Genomic DNA, 18,033 nt, shown 5'->3' on the forward strand with positions numbered 1-18,033 from the left:
CAATTCTGCTGTTCTTTACATCTATATTTTGATGGGGGAAAATGCAAACAGAATTCATGGCAATTTTCATTTAGGGTTTAACATACAGTAATTCGTTTTTTTGTTTTTTTTTTGTAATTATTATATAATGGTGTACAGATGATGGTAATTATTTTGGGGTGAGTGTTAGGAATTTGGTTTTCTTTAGAGTTAAAAATTTACCATTTAAACAAGGTTAAACATTGACCACTGAATGTAAATAAAATTCTACTACTGACCTTGTTATAAAAATATCCCGTCCATTTACTTCTATTTGTTTTCTTTTTTTTCTTTTTTTTGATCTCTGCTCAACTTGGGAGAAACAGAATGGAGTGTAAGCAATGGTTGAAATGGTTAATGTTATGTCCTCTTATTGCAGGCAGGTCTTTTTGATAATTAAAATAAATGCATTCTGAAACATACATTTCGGCTTGTATCTTTTTTTTTTTTTCTTTTTTCGGATGTTTTCACTACAGGTGCTCCATTCTCGATGACAGAAAGAGACAGTTCATGTCCCAAAGAGAATCTAATCAGTTCAGTCACGTCGTTGTCAGCATGGACTCTGGACCTCAAAGACCAAAATCAGAAAAAACCCAGAGTGCAAAAGTAAGAAACAAGGCATTCTTTTTTTTAATGCCATTATATAATGAATAAATGCTGGACTTATAGTGTAGAAGAACATAATAAAAATATAAATGTTTATTCATGCATTTATTCTAGAAATCACATGTCCCAATCCTCATGTTTTTGAGAATGGAGTGGTGATTCCATATAAAGACAAGTACTATGTATATGACACAACCACCTACTCATGTAATTCTAATTATACGTTCCGTGGCTCGAGGGTTCGTGTTTGCAAGCCTAATGGGAAGTGGAGTGGAAGCACACCAATTTGTAGACATGACTGTAAGTAAACACTATTACTTTGTAAATATGTAAACACTAGGGCTGTGTATTGCCAAGAATCTGGCGATACGTATCCTGATACATGGGTTGCAATACGATATATTGCGATACATTGCGATACTGTAAGCAAGGCAATATATTGGGATATTTCTTATTTTAGGAATAGTATATATTGTAAGGAAAGCCACCATGCAAACATTAGCAATAAATAAATTAATTAATTAAAATTGTTTAACCAGAACACAGTGGGATCTGCATTTGTAATAATCAGTCCCGCAGTGAACGTTACCACAAATGACAACACACTTCAGCTTTGTACACCAAAACATGAACTGGGACACATCTTTCGTCCTCCATTACTAGCAGCAAACTACAATAACGCTAACATTAGTGGCGTGCTCTAATACTAGTATTTCCGGTCCCTCAGGATTTGTACATAGATGAAGACTGCCATCTAGCAGCCAGGAAATTAAAGTAAAAACGAAACAACTGCCATGAATCTTGTATGTGTTTTATGTTTATATTATGTTTTTGAGAATCGATACAGTATCGGCAAACAAAATATCCTGATACTCACGTGTAACGATATTTTATTACACCCCTAGTAAACACACAGCAGTTTTCTCGAACTTGTCTGATTTAAACTGAAATGTAGTTCTATCAAGACAACACTGCAGATTTTAGCATGGTAATGGATATGACAATGTTAATGTATTTGGTCTTGGCAGAATAGATCTGCTGAGATGCTGCTGCTGCTGTTGGTTATTGCTGTAGTTGTAGACTATTGCTGCTGCAAGCAAGTACAGAAATTTGCTACTGTCAGTGCATATGGCGATATGGTGCTCTGAGCATTTAAGACATATTGTGTAACGGTAAATCAGGGTGAGTAAGCAAGTACTAGTATAAGCAAAGGAATTTATTGAGTCAGATACACAAGGAATAATGGCGAGAACAACAGGTGAGTGAATCGATGTCTGACGGTGATCCGGGAAGTAGCGATGTCTGATGGTGATCCAGGAAGTGGCGGTGAGGAGATGCAGCAGGAGAGCATGACACAGGAACTGAGATGAGCGGTCCGTGGGGGTGAGTAGTAGAAGTGCGAATTGGTTGGATGACCCAGCGAAGATAAGAACACAGAGAAACAGGAACGAGAAACCAGGCAAACTGGGGTGGGCAGGTTAATTTGTGATTAAAACACAGGTTTAATTTTGGACACATGGAAGGCGGGATGAATCCTTACGGTACGCTGAAGGTTGTTTGAGGTGGACTGTCACTGGACTAATGATCTTGGTGACAGGGAACGGGCCAATAAATTTGGAAGCTAACTTATTAGAAATGGAACGGAGCGGAATGTTGTTGGTAGAAAGCCACACTTTTTGACCCACAACGTATACGGGAGGCTTAGACTGGTGGTGATCGGCCTTGGTGCGTGCCCTCACCTGGAGCACAGTCTCGCGGGCTCTGGTCCACGTGCGGTGGCACCTCTGGACAAATGCGCGGGCGGAGGGGACCGCGACTTCAGATTCCAGAATAGGAAAAATTGGTGGCTGGTAACCTACGGGAGAGGCCCGTGGATGACACTGATAGCGAGTTATGAGCATACTCAACCATAGAGAGTTGACTCCAGGAAGAAGGATTCTTGGAGACTAAACATCGCAACATTCTCTCCAAATCTTGGTTGGCCCGCTCAGACTGACCGTTGCTCTGCGGATGATAACCCGAAGACAGACTAACCATCACTCCCAATAATTTACAAAACTCCCTCCAAAATGTGGACACAAATTGGGATCCCCTGTCAGAAACCACGTCTACTGGGAGGCCATGTAACCGAAAGACATGATCAATTACAGTAACCGCTGTCTCCTAGTCTGAGGGTAATTTGGGCAAGGGAATGAAATGTGCCGCCTTCGAGAATCGGTCCACTCCGATCATAACGACCGTCATGCCATTAGAGGGCGGGAGGGCGGTAACAAAATCTAGAGCGATGTGGGTCCAGGGTCTCGAAGGGACAGAGAGCGGTTGAAGAAACCCATCCAGAGGTCGGTTAGACGTCTTACCACTGGCGCAAACCGAGCAGGCCAAAACAAAATCGTGAATGTCGCGAGCCATAAGTGGTCACCAGAATCATTGCTTTACTAAGCACTTAGTACGGCTTATTCCTGGATGACAAGACACATTGGAGCAGTGACCCCACTGAATAACGTCGGACCGTAGCTCCTCTGGAAAGAACAATCAATTCGGTGGGCACCCGGGCGGAGGTGTTAGCACTTCTAAGGCCGTCTTGACCTTCGATTCAAACTCCCATATGAGTGATGAGATGACTATTCTCTCAGGTAAAGTACACTCGGGAGTCACCGGGCATTCGGATGGATCAAAAATACATGACAAAGAATCGGGTTTGACGTTTTTGGAACCTGGGCGGTACGATAGAGTAAAATCAAAATGACCGAAAAAAGGTGCCCACCGAGCCTGCCTTGAGTTGAGTCTTTTGGCAGTTCTAATATATTCTAAATTCTTATGATCGGTCCTGACAATAAAAGGTACCCCCGACCCCTCCAACCAATGACGCCACTCCTCCAATGCTAATTTGATGGCCAACAATTCTGTTACCAATGTCATAATTACGTTCAGCAGGAGATAAACGATGGGAAAAGAACGCACAAGGATGCATATTGTCGTCTGAGGCAGCACATTGGGAAAGAACTGCACCTACTCCCACCTCTGATGCATCAACCTCCACCACGAACTGACGTGTGGGATCAGGGGCGACTAAGATGGGAGCCGAAACGAAGCGGCTCTTGAGGTTGGAAAATACAGTCTCGGCTGTATTAGACCAGCTGAACATGGTTTTGGGGGAGGTCAAGGCGGTCAGAGGTGAGACTAGTTGGCTGAAATTGCGAATATAACGCAGATAAAAATTGGTGAACCCCAGAAACCGCTGTAGGGCCTTACGGGAAACTGGACTTGGCCAATCAAACAGCATCTTCAGAGCGTTCTGTAATGGTAAATCAGGGTGAGGAAGCAAGTGCAAGTATAAGCAAAGGAATTTATTAACAGAGTCACATACACGAGGAATAATGGTGAGAACAACAGGTGAGTGAGGCGATGTCTGATGGTGATCTGGGAAGTAGCGATGTCTGATGGTGATCCAGGAAGTGGCGGTGAAGAGATGCAGCAGGAGAGCGTGAACAGGAACTGAGATGAGCGGTCCGTGGGGGTGAGTGGTAGAATCCGTGGTGGTGAAGAGTGGATGAGGTTCCAGAGGTTGGATGATCCAGTGAAAAGATAAGAACACAGAGAAACAGGAAAGAGAAACCAGGCAAACGCACGGGAAACTGCAAACAATGCTCTGACAAATGGATGCTCAAATGGATGCTAACCAACCATTAAAATGTAAAGCAGCAAGCTCATTGGCTGTGTATACAACATGAACCAATCAGCTTGTGCCAAGTCATTTAATGTTGTGAATATCATCAGTTACGCTACGAACCCATCAGCCAGTGCCATATATAGTTTCATGAAAGAACTAGGCATTTTTCAAATGTAAGTCCATGGACCCTCACTTCCATTTAGTTTAGCAGTAAGTTTGATAGTAGCTTGTTCTTTTGCCTTAGCATAAGTATAGATAACTGTATCATCTGCGTACATCTGAACCTGGGCCTATGGACCTATGGCCAAAATTAGTAGAACGCCTGGCAGATCAGAAAACATTGACCTTTTTAGCTTAATTACCTATTTCATAATGTTCATGAAACATGCGGTTGCTCTGAGCACAACAAATATCAGATGAAGTGAGTCGTACTGTTTTTATCCACTTTTAACTTTAAAGGGGTCATCAGATGCCCATTTCCCACATGTTTTTATGATTCTTTATGGTCTTAATGAAAAATATATAACATACATTGGTTAAAATTTCTCGATGATAGTGTAAAACAACACCCTTTTTACCTTATCAAAAACAGTTTTGTTCACAGCAAACTTTTTTGGTGTTTGTCCCTTTAAATGCTAATGAGCTCTGCTCTCCCTGCCCCTCTCTTCCGTGGGGTGAGTGGTTCTTTTCGGTTATAAACTTTAGCCACATTCTTCATGGAACTTGCTAACTAGCATATTATTAGGAAGGCAGTTTACAAAGGTTCATTTGAAAACCTTATACTTATACTAGCTGAGGCTGGATCATGAATGATTCGCACAAACATAAATGCATTTAGGTAGATCTGGGAGCTTACTGCCTTTAAAAACAAAAGTAATCCACTAAGTCTTCAGCGGCGCAGATGTGGGGAGTAAATGATGGCTGCTAAGTTCATTATTACATCCTCAATTGCTTAGAAGACATTCTTGTCTACACCTTCGCCGGCATTGAAACAATGGCGGACTATTGACGGCTCACACTGTCAATCAACAATTGTGGGAGTGATCTGGGTCTGTGTGATGTCACACAGCCAAGAATCTGTGAATGGCTTGGTCTGAAGAAGGGTTTTTTATTTATGGGGATTTAAAAAAATCACTGGTAGATTTTCATCATTATAGGGTGATTGTGTAAACACACTTGCTAAGACACATTTCAGTTCAAACAGCATGTAAAAGTGAATTTTACATCTGATGACCCCTTTAATATTTGGTATCCTATATGAACTTTAGGGATCTTATCTATTCACAAACAGCTTGTAACACTCCAAAGAGAAAGGAAAATATGAAATCTCATCATATAAAGAGTAAAAAATAAAAATAATAAATTAGCGTTTTGATACTTATATTGAAGTAAATTTCGCCGAAATTCCAATTCAGTATCTTTATCTCCTCTGTTACAAGTTTTCTTGCTAATTTAATATTTTTGTCTGTTTATTACTGTCTCACAGCTGATCACTGTCCTGATCCTGGTGTTCCTCCTGGTAGCAGTCGAACAGGGAACATGTTTAACATAGATGACAAAGTCACGTACAGCTGTGAGAGTCCATTGACCCTGATTGGTTCCAAAGTGTGAGTGTGTCAGGATGGTGGCCAGTGGTCAGGAACAGAGCCACAGTGTTATGGTGAGTCTAATAGCTACATTGATATTTCAAAATCCTGTGTTTAGTATGGACTTAAAAATATGTTTTCTAAAAAAAGGTTGCCATAAGATTTAACTAAATAAAAGTGGCTTTTCAGAATAATGTTGTTGTTGTGTAAATACAGCTGATTTCACATACGACACCCCAGAGGAAGCATCGGAAGCTTTCAGCAGTTCTCTAAAGTCAAATCTATTGATTTCTCAACAGTATAAAAAAGAAGGTACCTTTATGTGACTTAAAGCATTAATCACACACACACACACACACACACACACACACACACACACACACACACACACACCTTACCGTATTCAATCTGTCTTTAGAGCAGCAGGGGAAGAAAATAACTTTGGATCAAGGTGGAAAACTTGATATTTACATTGCTGTGGATGCATCTGGCAGCATAGAGGAGAAGGATTTTGACAAGGCAAAAACCACCATTAAAATGCTTATAGAAAAGGTATGTCATTTGTAAAATCCTCAGAGGTTGCTGCATTAAAGTTGTAAGACCATTTATTTAAGCATTGGTTTTAGGCTTCTAATGTATAATGCAGCCTTTCCTAAAATCTAAAAGCAATTATTTAATTTGGTTTTCATTTTGATGTTAAAGGTTCTGTAAATACCAATATTTGAAAATGAAGCATTACCATTGTGATAGACTGAGATAGTCTCAAGAGTGAACTTGACTTTTAACCTCCTCATCATTGTCAGAAACCTCCAATATGGCATTAGTGTGTTTCAGGAGGTTCTCTCACAATCCACTGCATACTTGATGCCTCTCATTGAAAATTCTGTTTCACATCATGGAAACATTGTCTGCAATGAAATACAGCATTTTGATCAGATACATACACATATCAAATACATACTAACATATATGAAATGTTAATGCTCTTTCCCAAATGATCAGTTATTACCCAGTCTCCCCAAACTATGAGATCCTGATTTTTGCTACGGATGTTATACCGATAATCCGAATGAGGAGCTTCAAAAGTAATGAAGATGCAGGAAACCTAATGAATATTTTTAAAGAGCTGGGGCCTCATTTATAAAGCGTGCGTACGCACAAAACGGGGCTGGAAACGTACGTACGCCAGTTCCCACGCAAAGGTTGTGATCTATAAAAAACAAACTTGACGGGAGAATGTGCGCACCTTTAAGCAAACTTTGAGCCGTGCGTACGCACATTCTGGAGACAAAGGGAATTGGCGACACCGATGGTGAGGTCGTGAACTGAAGTTAGATTGTAGAAAATAAATGTGAGAAGAACGATTATAAGAATGAATGACATTTAATTTTCACTCCATTTCATACGTTATATCCACATTATCATGAAGATTAAATCCAACAGTGTTATTTGTGCCGATTGTTTTAGGCTATATACATCTAGTAAAATCTAAACGTAATTCAAAATGTATTAAAAGTAAAATAAAATAATAATCAGCGCTGCCTTACAGTCACATTGTCCACAACGGGAGCACAGGAGGACATGGCGCGATACATGTGATAGCCTACAGAATAGCATGAAATACCCTTTTATTAGAGAACTGCAGAACACAGTGTAAAAAGGAAATATTTTCCTTAATGTACATAGCCTATATCATAAAATGTCAAAGTCTGCAAATACAGTCATGAAGCACAATCGCTACTCATCATCGGTCCTAACTATTACGGTGTTCATTACAAAACCGTCAAGAAGCATGTGTTCACTATAACATTTTCGTCTTAAATTTTCGCCCACAAATTAATTAAGTGATTTTGTCAAGGTGTTAACGATCAGTCTATTTGCTAGAAACATATAAATTCTCCGGTGACCCGGGTATGTAATGCTTCATGATGGCACTCCTGGCACTGTTGGAGGATTACGCTAATGGCAGAATAAGGAGAGAACGAGTTTTCAGGGACCATGATGATTTCCTGGCCCATGATGATGACTGGCTAATAAGCCGATTTAGATTCCCTAGAGCTGTGCTCTTGGATCTATGTGCTGAATTGGGTCCATTATTAGAGAGGGCAACACGCCGGAACCATGCCATCCCAGTCCAAATACAAGTCCTCACCACTCTGGGGTTCTTGGCAACCGGCTGTTTCCAGCGGGAATTGGCAGACAGGTAAATTAATAATATAAAAAAACTATAAGTAATCCTCAAATTTGTCTCTAAGACCTTTTTGTATATGAAATAATTCTATTGGAATCTATCATCTCACCCTATAGGTCTGGTATATCACAGCCGTCCCTGAGTGCCATAATATCTGTCGTTTTAAATGGTATACTTAATATGGTTAGTCGATACATCAGGTTCCCCTACACTGTGCGAGAACAGGCCGAAATTAAAACGCAATTTGCAGCAATGTCTGGTTTCCCAAATGTAATCGGCGCAATTGACTGCACTCATGTTGCTATAAGGGCACCATCTGAAAATGAATTTGCTTATGTTAATAGAAAGCATGTGCATTCTATTAATGTGCAAATCATATGTGACTCCAACATGACCCTCACAAACATTGTGGCACGCTGGCCTGGTTCAACACATGATTCCTTTATCTTGACACATAGCAGTGTAGGGAACAGACTAAATGCAGGCGCAGTACGTGATGGCTGGCTTCTTGGTGAGTTTAACAATATTAAAAAGTAGAAACTGTAACAATTTTGTTTTTAATATAATTATAACCTGCAGGCGACAGTGGCTACCCCCTGAGACGCTGGCTCCTCACCCCATTTTTAAACCCGCAGAGCGCAGAGGAAACTCATTATAACGAGGTCCACTCTCGTGCCCGCGCAGTTGTGGAGCGTGCCATCGGCATCCTGAAATGCAGATGGCGTGCTCTGGATGCCTCGGGTGGCAGACTTTTATACCATCCAGCAAAAGTGTGCAAGATTGTCAGGGCGTGTGGTGTTTTGCACAATATAGCCTAGCACTGAGAAACGGTATTCCTCTCCCTCCTGATCTCCCTCTACCCCAGCATTACGACCCCGAGCCACAGCCCCCTGGCCGACAAGAGGGATATCAACGAGGTGCAAGAATCCGTGAGGATGTCATGCGGCGTTTGTAAAGAAAGACAAAACTCAAGGTTCATGTTTTAACTGCATCTTTTAATGATTGTGCAATTTCTTGCATCACTTCTCTCATCTGCCGTAGCTCAACTGCAACCCTGTTGACAGCGTTTATTGTCTCTCGCTGTAACTGCAGGACTGCGTCAGTGAGTACCCGACCACTTTTGGACGTGCCAGACGCAGAAGGGGCACTGCTTTGAGCCGGACGCTGTGCATCTGCATCTGAGAACCCCTCACCCTGAACCTCCTGTTCATTTACAGCTTCAGACTCCGGAAGGACTGGAGGACAAACAATTGGCAACATTTATCCATTTATCACCCCACACACTCAAATGTACAGCGTTAATGATTAAAAATCGGTTTAACCTTGCTCCTCTGTGGTTTCAGTCACGTCAGTGTCTCCCTCCTTTTCCGACACAATACCACACACGCTGACCTCCCCAATTATAGCCGCGATTTTGCTGTCCACTGATGTGAGATCAGCTGTACATGGGCCCCCACCAGTTGCAGCCACGCTCTGGCGGTGGGAGGACAGTTTTCTCTTTGCCTCCACCTTGAATGAATGAGAATCTTTATTTCACATATTTTGCATACTGTAAGCACATGTAAATAAAACTTTTTGAAAATCAATATTGCTATTTATATAGGTATATAGCCTAATAAAACACAAATGTAATATGTTGGTAAAAAAAAAATTTGTATACCTTCAGGTCGGACCATTTTTTCTTTAATTCTGCAACTGTCCGTTCTGTCCCACTGACACAATTGACGGCAGAAGCAATACTTTGCCACTCGCACTGCTTCTTTTTATTAGTGACCCCACTGCTGTGGCCACCAAATAACACAGTTTTCCGAGCCTCCACCTCCCCTACAAGTGTTTCAATCTCAGTATCTGAGAAATTACGTTTTTTTCCTCTTTTCTCACCTGTCGCCATTATTAAAATTAGGCTAACAGAAATGCACGTTTTCACTTTCTTGGATTAATTAATTGGCGGGTCGCATGCCAGTTTTCCAGGTATATATGGGATTCCACTCTCATTTACATGCTGATCAGCAATCATGAGGTGATTTGCATTGACTATTTATGGTTAAAAATGGGCGTGTACAGGGCGGGATATGAGGCTGGTTCACGTACGCACATCTGCGGGTGATCTGTGATTTATAAAGGGAACATTGCTTACAGGTGTGCGTACGCACGGTTTTATAAATCGGAATATTTTTTGGCGTACGCCATTTTTGGCTTTTGGGCGCACGTAAACTTTTAGTAAAGATCCTACGCATAGTTTTATAAATGAGACCCCTGGACAGATTTACTTATGAGAGTAAGTATTCTGAATTAAAGAATAAAAAAAGTTGATCACAAAAAAAGTCCCATTTGGAGTCTTATTGAATACATGGATATAATTAAATTTGTACATTATTACATTACATTATTATTACAGAATAATGTGCAAAAATAGTACATCTAAGTCTAACTTGAAGAAAATAAATTTATTAATTGCTGTCCAGTGTACTAGTAAAAATAAATCCCAATTCATATTATAATTTTGATTTTAATTTAGATTTAGTCAGGTGTTTCAATCAGAACATTTTCTCTGCTAACTGTAATATTCTGATGTGAATAAAACAGGTAGAGGTGAAAAAACTGGTACTAATATTGCCAAAGCCTATTCAAACATTTTAGAGAGCATGTCTGTAGAGAAAATCTACAATGCAACAGTCTTCAGTGAGATCCAACACATCGTCATATTGTTCACTGATGGTATTGACTTTTCAGTATTTATGTACAATGGTTTTTTTTTTAATACAAATACTTTAAAATAATTTTGCACTTAATCAGTTTAAGTTCTTTGAAAAAAAAAATTAATATATCTAAAAAAAAAAAATACCCATGCACAGCATTACAAATTAAAATGGAGATATTCACAGTAATTTATCTCATCTTACTTTATAGGTCAGGCAAACATTGGGGGGACTCCCAAACCTAAAGTGGAGATGATCAAACATCTTGTCACTGAAAATGATCCAAACTGAGAGAAGAATCTTGGCAAGCATGAAATTTGTTAATCATAATAATATTTTAAATGAAATTGCTTGGACTATAAGATTTTTTTTTTAAAGTGTGTTTCATTAACACACAGCAGTATCTTAAGGGGCAGCAAGAAATACACATATTTGTCAAGAAGTCTTTATCACTGATTTCATATTGATATGGATCTGTCCTCTTTTTCCAGATCTTTATGTATTTGGAGTGGGAGATGTGTATCATGAATACATAAATGGCTTAGTGTCACAGAGGGACCAAGAAAATATTTCTTTAAGCTTTATGACTTGACAGAGGTTCAGCAGATGTTTGAAGATATGATTGGTACTGTATCTATACTTCACCCAAAAGTGAAGTATACAAGAGTTTCTGTTATTATTTTATCACCTTCATGTTGTTCAGGTTTTCTGTAGAACACAAAATGACTGTCGAACTCTGAAAAACAGCAAAAACACTATTGTTTGGATGAATCAGTTCCGCAGTTCCTGGCCTCTAATAATAATACTTTAAAATGTACTCAGTGTTAATTGTTGTTGTTGTTGTTATTAACCCATTGTACCTGCTTCCTTACACAGATGAGAGCACCAGTGTGGGATTGTGTGGGATTGTGTGGGAAGACTTGAAAAATAAACGCTGTGCATTTCCCTGGTTGGCACAGATTAATATTGCTGTGAGCAGAACCTTTTTATCATTTTATTATATAGAGTCAGTTACCTTAGTTAAAGGAACGTTTTTTTCCCAAAAGAAGAAGAGACGTGCATGTTATGGCTAAAGAGTTGAATCACGGGAGCTATATGAACATCAGTCTTCTCTGCTCTTCATGTAGCGTGCAAAAGGTTCCAATTGCATGGGTTCATTAGTCACCTCAAGTTACATCTTGACAGCGGCTCACTGCTTCAAAGACGGAGACTCGGCTGATAAGATAACAGTTCAACTGGAAAAAGAAAAGAGTATATCCTGATATGTCCATATTTTCAAACCAAAAATAAAACTAAATGTTACAGGGTAAATTTTATTCATGATGTTTCTATTTCATTTGCAGTTTATAAAGTAAAAAATATGTAATTCATCCTTGCTATAACCTCACTGCAAAACAGGATATGGGAATACAGGAATATTATGAATTTGATGTAGCTCTTATACAGCTGGACAAACCTGTTGATATCAGTTCTACTCTACGGGAGGAGGAAAGATCTTCATCATGTGATGTTACTTTAGTAAGAATATGAAAAAAATCAGAACTAATTAAATAACATCATGTGCATTTCTCTACAGACCGATCTGCATCCCATGCACCAAAGAAACCAATGGAGCTCTGAAACTTTCAGAAAGTGAAGGGACGTGCAGAAAACATGGTAAGGTCCCTGTCAGCCATCCTGCATGCATATAAGAACCATATTAGAACGTATGGAACATAAATTATAATAAACATGTGACATTGCTTTTAGTCAATGAAACTTATCAATCAAAAAATTTCATTTTTTCTCCATTGCATTCGTTACAGAGGAAATACTAATGGGCAATGAGCTTGTGGAAGCTGCTTTCACGTCCGATATGAAAAGTGACCATAGTCCAAAAAATATAAAAAACATCATATTCAAGCTTGGAAAATATGTAATGGTTTTTCTTATTTCTAATCTTATGTGTAGCTTGAAAAGCTTCATTTATGTTGATTTATTTACACAGAGGCTGTCTATCTGTTTTAGGTGTAAGACCTCCTTCTTTACAACTATTTACTAGCTCTTGAATTATCTTTCTGCCATTCATTAGAAAACATTATTTTAATCTCTTATGGAGATTTAGTAATCAGCGAGCTAAGAACACTTCTTGATGTACTCTTTCTCTAGCGAGATGCTTGTGTTGAAGATGCAAAAAAAGCAAAAGGAGTCAAGGTGGAAAATGCAAGGGAAGCAGTTACAGATAATTTTCTGTGCAGTGGTGGTATTGAACCAAAAACAGATGATGTTGCCTGCAAAGGTATGTTTGATTTTTGGAGTCAAGACAGCAGCTTGTATTTACTTCCAATCAACCTTTTAGATCATAACATTTGTTAATAACATTTTAATCACTAGAGATCTGAAATAATGCATACAATTCTCATAAAGTTTCTTGTGTCTGCATTGCATTTTATAACAGGAGAGTCAGGTGGGGCCTCTTATGTGAATAAAAAAGGTCGAGTGATTCAGGTGAGATTTCTGTTTTCTTTTGAAAACTGTATTGATGATGTGGCTGTAATGTCTCTGTAATGTGTTACATATAACAGGGTGAAACTAAAGACTGATTTGAGAGAACTTTTTTGATATCTGTAAAATCTTTGATAGGTTGGTATCATAAGCTGGGGAGTGAAGGACATCTGCAAGGGATCAAAGAAATTCACCTCGGATGCAATCTCCAGAGATTACCATTCAAATCTTTTCAGTGAGAAGATACGCTCATTCCTCAAAGAACACCTAGAAAATGACCGTATAGGAAACCCTCTTACATTCTTGTGAATGCTTTAGCAGCCTGAAACTGTGAGTGCAGGCTGAGAAAACTGATCAGTATTCAATTTTAAGTCAAATAGCTGGTCTTTGTTAAAAAGAAATAAATAATCCATCTTATTATCAACTGTCTTTCATGTTTTACTGATTTAATGTTATGTCTTTGTATGTACTAAATATCCTACCACTGGCAGACCGGGAGTTTCATTATTGTTGCAGTTTCACAACTTATTTCCATCAGTTTTTCCAACTTAAAGGTTGTTTTTATAGTATAATGACCACTTATATGTCAAAAGATTAAAGGAATTTTGGTTTATCAATACATGACCCCTAAATGACTGTTTATGAGGATACTTGCAAAGACTGCATTTTCATACGTATGAATTGAAGGAGTGGATGCCGAGTTGCCATATCCTTCATACTGGTATTAATTATATTATTACATGATTTCTTGTTTGACTATTAATCAAGTTATGGCAAGAGTGAAATGTGTAACCTTATGTGCGCTTATGAGATATTAAAGAATCCTGGTCTACCCTGTATTTCTTTTCCTCAAGATTAATGTCCACATATTATGTGTGTGTATCCAACCGTAATGATAAGACACTCGCCAGTGCTAGAAAGCCTTGAATTTTAGATAAGTTCTCTGTGTATGTGTGTTAGTATCTGTCTGTACAGGGAGAAGCTCAGACAGTCCCAGGACAAACGATCAACTGCCAGTGTCCAGCGTATCAGATATACGTCTTTGGAGAGTTTATCTAAGTTTTGGAACCAATCAGAATTTTGTTGACTTATGTATAGACGCAATTAGTATCCTCTGTCAGGGTATAACTGTGATTGATTTTGAGTTGTACGGGGGGCGGCCTACGAACTCCGTCAAGAGTATTGAAGCTGACTTCTGCTGATGAAATTGCAAACTATTTTCTTCAAGTAAAATTATTATTATTAATTGAACTCATCTCTGACTCCTGGTCTTCATTGCGACATATCTGGTCCTTGGGTTTTAACTGTAAATTCCCCTTACAGAATATTTAACTGTTCAAGGCCAATAGAGCAACAAAAATAAGCACGTGCTATATAAGCAGTAGAGTTATGCGTTCGCTTGCCACTCAGAAACAGTGTTAACTGTTGTATGCATTTAAATCGTGTATATCAGTATATCGCTCACCCCAACCTAACAGTTTGTCACTAAGCCTGCTGTTTTAGGATGGATATGGATTCGTTTTTTACGCCCTACATGCTATGGCATTGATCAGACAAGAACCATTGTCAAGCTAGGATGTGACACTTGTTAGGCTGGATGTTCCAACATACATAATCCATTCTGGGCAGTTTTTACTGAGCAAACGTGAGGTTGTTGAAAACATAATCTATGACCATCTTAAAACAGTGTGTGAAATTGCTCACATAGTCCTGATGAAAGTCATTTTCTAACTAAAGTAAGTTTATAACCAGTAAGCAAGGTGATTGTTACATAATTACAGAAATCTTCAAAAAAAAAAATGTCAATACTATAACCAACCAACTAAACATATTATGATTGATGATAAATTTATTTTAAGATAGATCAGAAATATGCACATTATTGTTGTTGCACATGCATCTCTTTTTCTTCTCAAAATTGAATCACAATTCTTTAGTTGTTTGCGATTGTTAGAAATTATTTTAATAGATTTGCAGAATCATATAATTTTACTAGTCAGATGGACATGAACATTTACCTGAAGTTTAGCTACAGTAGCCTAGAAGTTTATAAAATGTTCACTTTTTAATTTTACTGTGAGATGAACAAATGAGCATTTACTTGAACTTGAGATTCACATACTAAAGCTTAACGTTTTAATTTAACTTTGAGATGGACAATTAAGAACGGAATCACTGAGTATCTGAAATTGTGCGGGTTTTCTAATAAAGTGCAGATGAAATGTGCAAGCACCAGTTGAATGAGAAGAATAGCAATGTACAGTCAGACACGTATTTGTAGATGCTACTTCCAAAACTTTGCAGTGTGTAATTGGCTGTCAGTTCTCTTGGCAGTATGAAAAACGAAAATTTTATTTAAAGGGTTATTATAGCCTCGAAAGTGCGAAAGAATGCTCACTTTACAATCACCAAAAACCTGTCACAAATCTCAGTTCACGATCTCACAACATTCCAGAAAAATCAATAAAATTGTCTATACTGCATAATGAATCTCTTACTTACATTGTGTCATTGTTTGATAGTATATGCTTACATTAGCCTATGTGAGATTATTCTGCATCATGCATCAGGTTCCCAAATGTAGCTCATGTAAAAATAATGTGGCCATTATTACTCTACACTTCCCTCATTAACAGTCTTGCATGAAGCAATATAAATATTTCTATACAATATATGAAATATATTATATCATATCTTTATGATATGTTTTTTTTTTTGTGTCTGATGAGAGATTCAGACAAAGTCAAAATGTGTTTCCACAAGATCACCAATTTAAACAAGGCACTTGATTTTATCAGCTGCAAGGGAGTGAAACTGGTCTCCATCAGTGCTGAAGGTGAGGCTTAATTTAGTCAGCTGTGAAAACTTGAAATTTGAAAACTAGTGGTGTAGATGAAGCATCACAGAAAAGCAAGTTTTTTTCTGACCAGTGCTTTATTTAAATAAGAGAGACATATAAAATGTATAGTACAGAGTGGTGGGTCCCTAGGACCAGGAATAAAAAAAAGCACAGAAATGGTGTGTAAAACATCCAAACATTTTCTTTTAGGCACAGGCCTATATAACACCAAATACCATAAAAATGTAGAATTATTAATTAGTTAAATGTGAAAATATTATGGTAGCAAAATTAAGCTTTGCGATGCATTTAGTACAGGGCTTGCTGCTGTGGTGTCAGAGGAAGACTGCCCCCTACAGGAATGTCAATGTGCAAAACTTCCACATCAGCTGATTTCTGCTTCACTTCTGTTGAGAGAGCAGCATGTTGGCTTAATTTTTACAATCTTTTACTCTGTTTAACAGTTTACAGCTCTTGTCTGTGCATTAGCACACACATACATTATCTCTATTTAAAACCCATCCTTGGTATTACCCATCATGCTTAAACTCTCATATACTGTAGAACCTCTGCACAGCACTCATCGTTTTGTTAATCTTTTCCTTTTATATATCATAGTATTTGTTGAAGTATTTTCGAGTGCCATGTGAATACCATAGTTAGGGGCGCCTTAAGATAACAAGAGGCCTCTGGGCTACAGTGTTACAGTTGCCCCCCCCCTTCCCTAGATAACTTTTTTTAAGCTTCCTGACAATGATATATGTCAAATAAAAAAAATTTTCACCTTGTTGATACGCCGGTTAACATTCACAAAACTGTTCTGCATAAAATGTGAATGTGACGAGTGGGACGGGGCCACGAGCCGTGTGAACGGAGCGAGGCCGGTGGAGTGATTGGGAAATGAGCGGCACTCATCGGTCTTTGGATGATATTATGCACTGTAGATGATGATAACTTCAAACTCTTTGCAATTCGTCCCTGAGAAACTCCTTTCTGATAATTCTCCACTATTTTTTGCCACAGCATTAGGGGAATTCTAATTGCCCATTCTCTGTCCATCTTGACCTCTGAGAGACACTTCTACTCTGAGAGGCTCTTTTTATACCCAATCATGTTGCCAATTGACCTAATAAGTTGCAAATTGGTCCTCCAGTTGTTCCTTATATGTACATTTAACTTTTCCAGCCTCTTATTGCTACCTGTCCCAACTTTTTTGGAATGTTTAGCTCTCATGAAATCCAAAATGAGACAATATTTGGCATGAAATTTCAAAATGTCTCACTTTCATCATTTGATATGTTATATATATTCTATTTTGAATAAAGTATAAGTTTATAAGATTTGTAAATTATTCCATTCCTTTTTTACTCACAATTTGTACAGTGTCCCAGCTTTTTTGGAATCGGGTTTGTATATTGGTGGAATACATGGAGCTTACCAACAACACAAACTGTGTGGGGGAAACTTAAACTGAACCATTCACTATAAAATACAACCAGGGCTTTGACGAAAATAAGTGAATGAGTTTGTTTTCATAATGCTGTTGTCACTGGTGCAAATTCCCTTGTTTTCAAATCATTATTTAAAAAAAAAGAAATCATTTCCTTGCAGTCAGTGGTGCATTAATGTCCCCTATAAGTACACGAATATGATATATAATGATATAAATAATGATGAAATTATTTATATAATGAATAATGATATAAATCATGGTAAATGTCAAAGTGCTACAGTATTACCATCTGGCAGTTATGTTATGTCTTTCCTTGCAGGATGACCCCATTGGCAACATCAGCACTGCTTTTTAAGAAGCAGAGAAACCTTGACATCCCTAAAATGTTTGATGCAGAGGGTACGACCTCATGGAGAATCCTATGTCATATTATGTTTCAGATTACAAAAATGAAATGGTTGAATGGCTCCTGTTGTCTAAGCATTCT

General features: G+C 38.3%; 1 pseudogene; it reads left to right on the forward strand.

The window, feature by feature from the left end:
- Positions 1-484: 484 nt before the first annotated feature.
- On the forward strand, positions 485-13,683 carry LOC132116585 (complement factor B-like; annotated as a pseudogene).
- Positions 13,684-18,033: the final 4,350 nt, after the last annotated feature.

This window comes from Carassius carassius, chromosome 36, assembly GCF_963082965.1.
Source record: "Carassius carassius chromosome 36, fCarCar2.1, whole genome shotgun sequence".
Taxonomy (NCBI): Eukaryota; Metazoa; Chordata; class Actinopteri; order Cypriniformes; family Cyprinidae; genus Carassius; species Carassius carassius.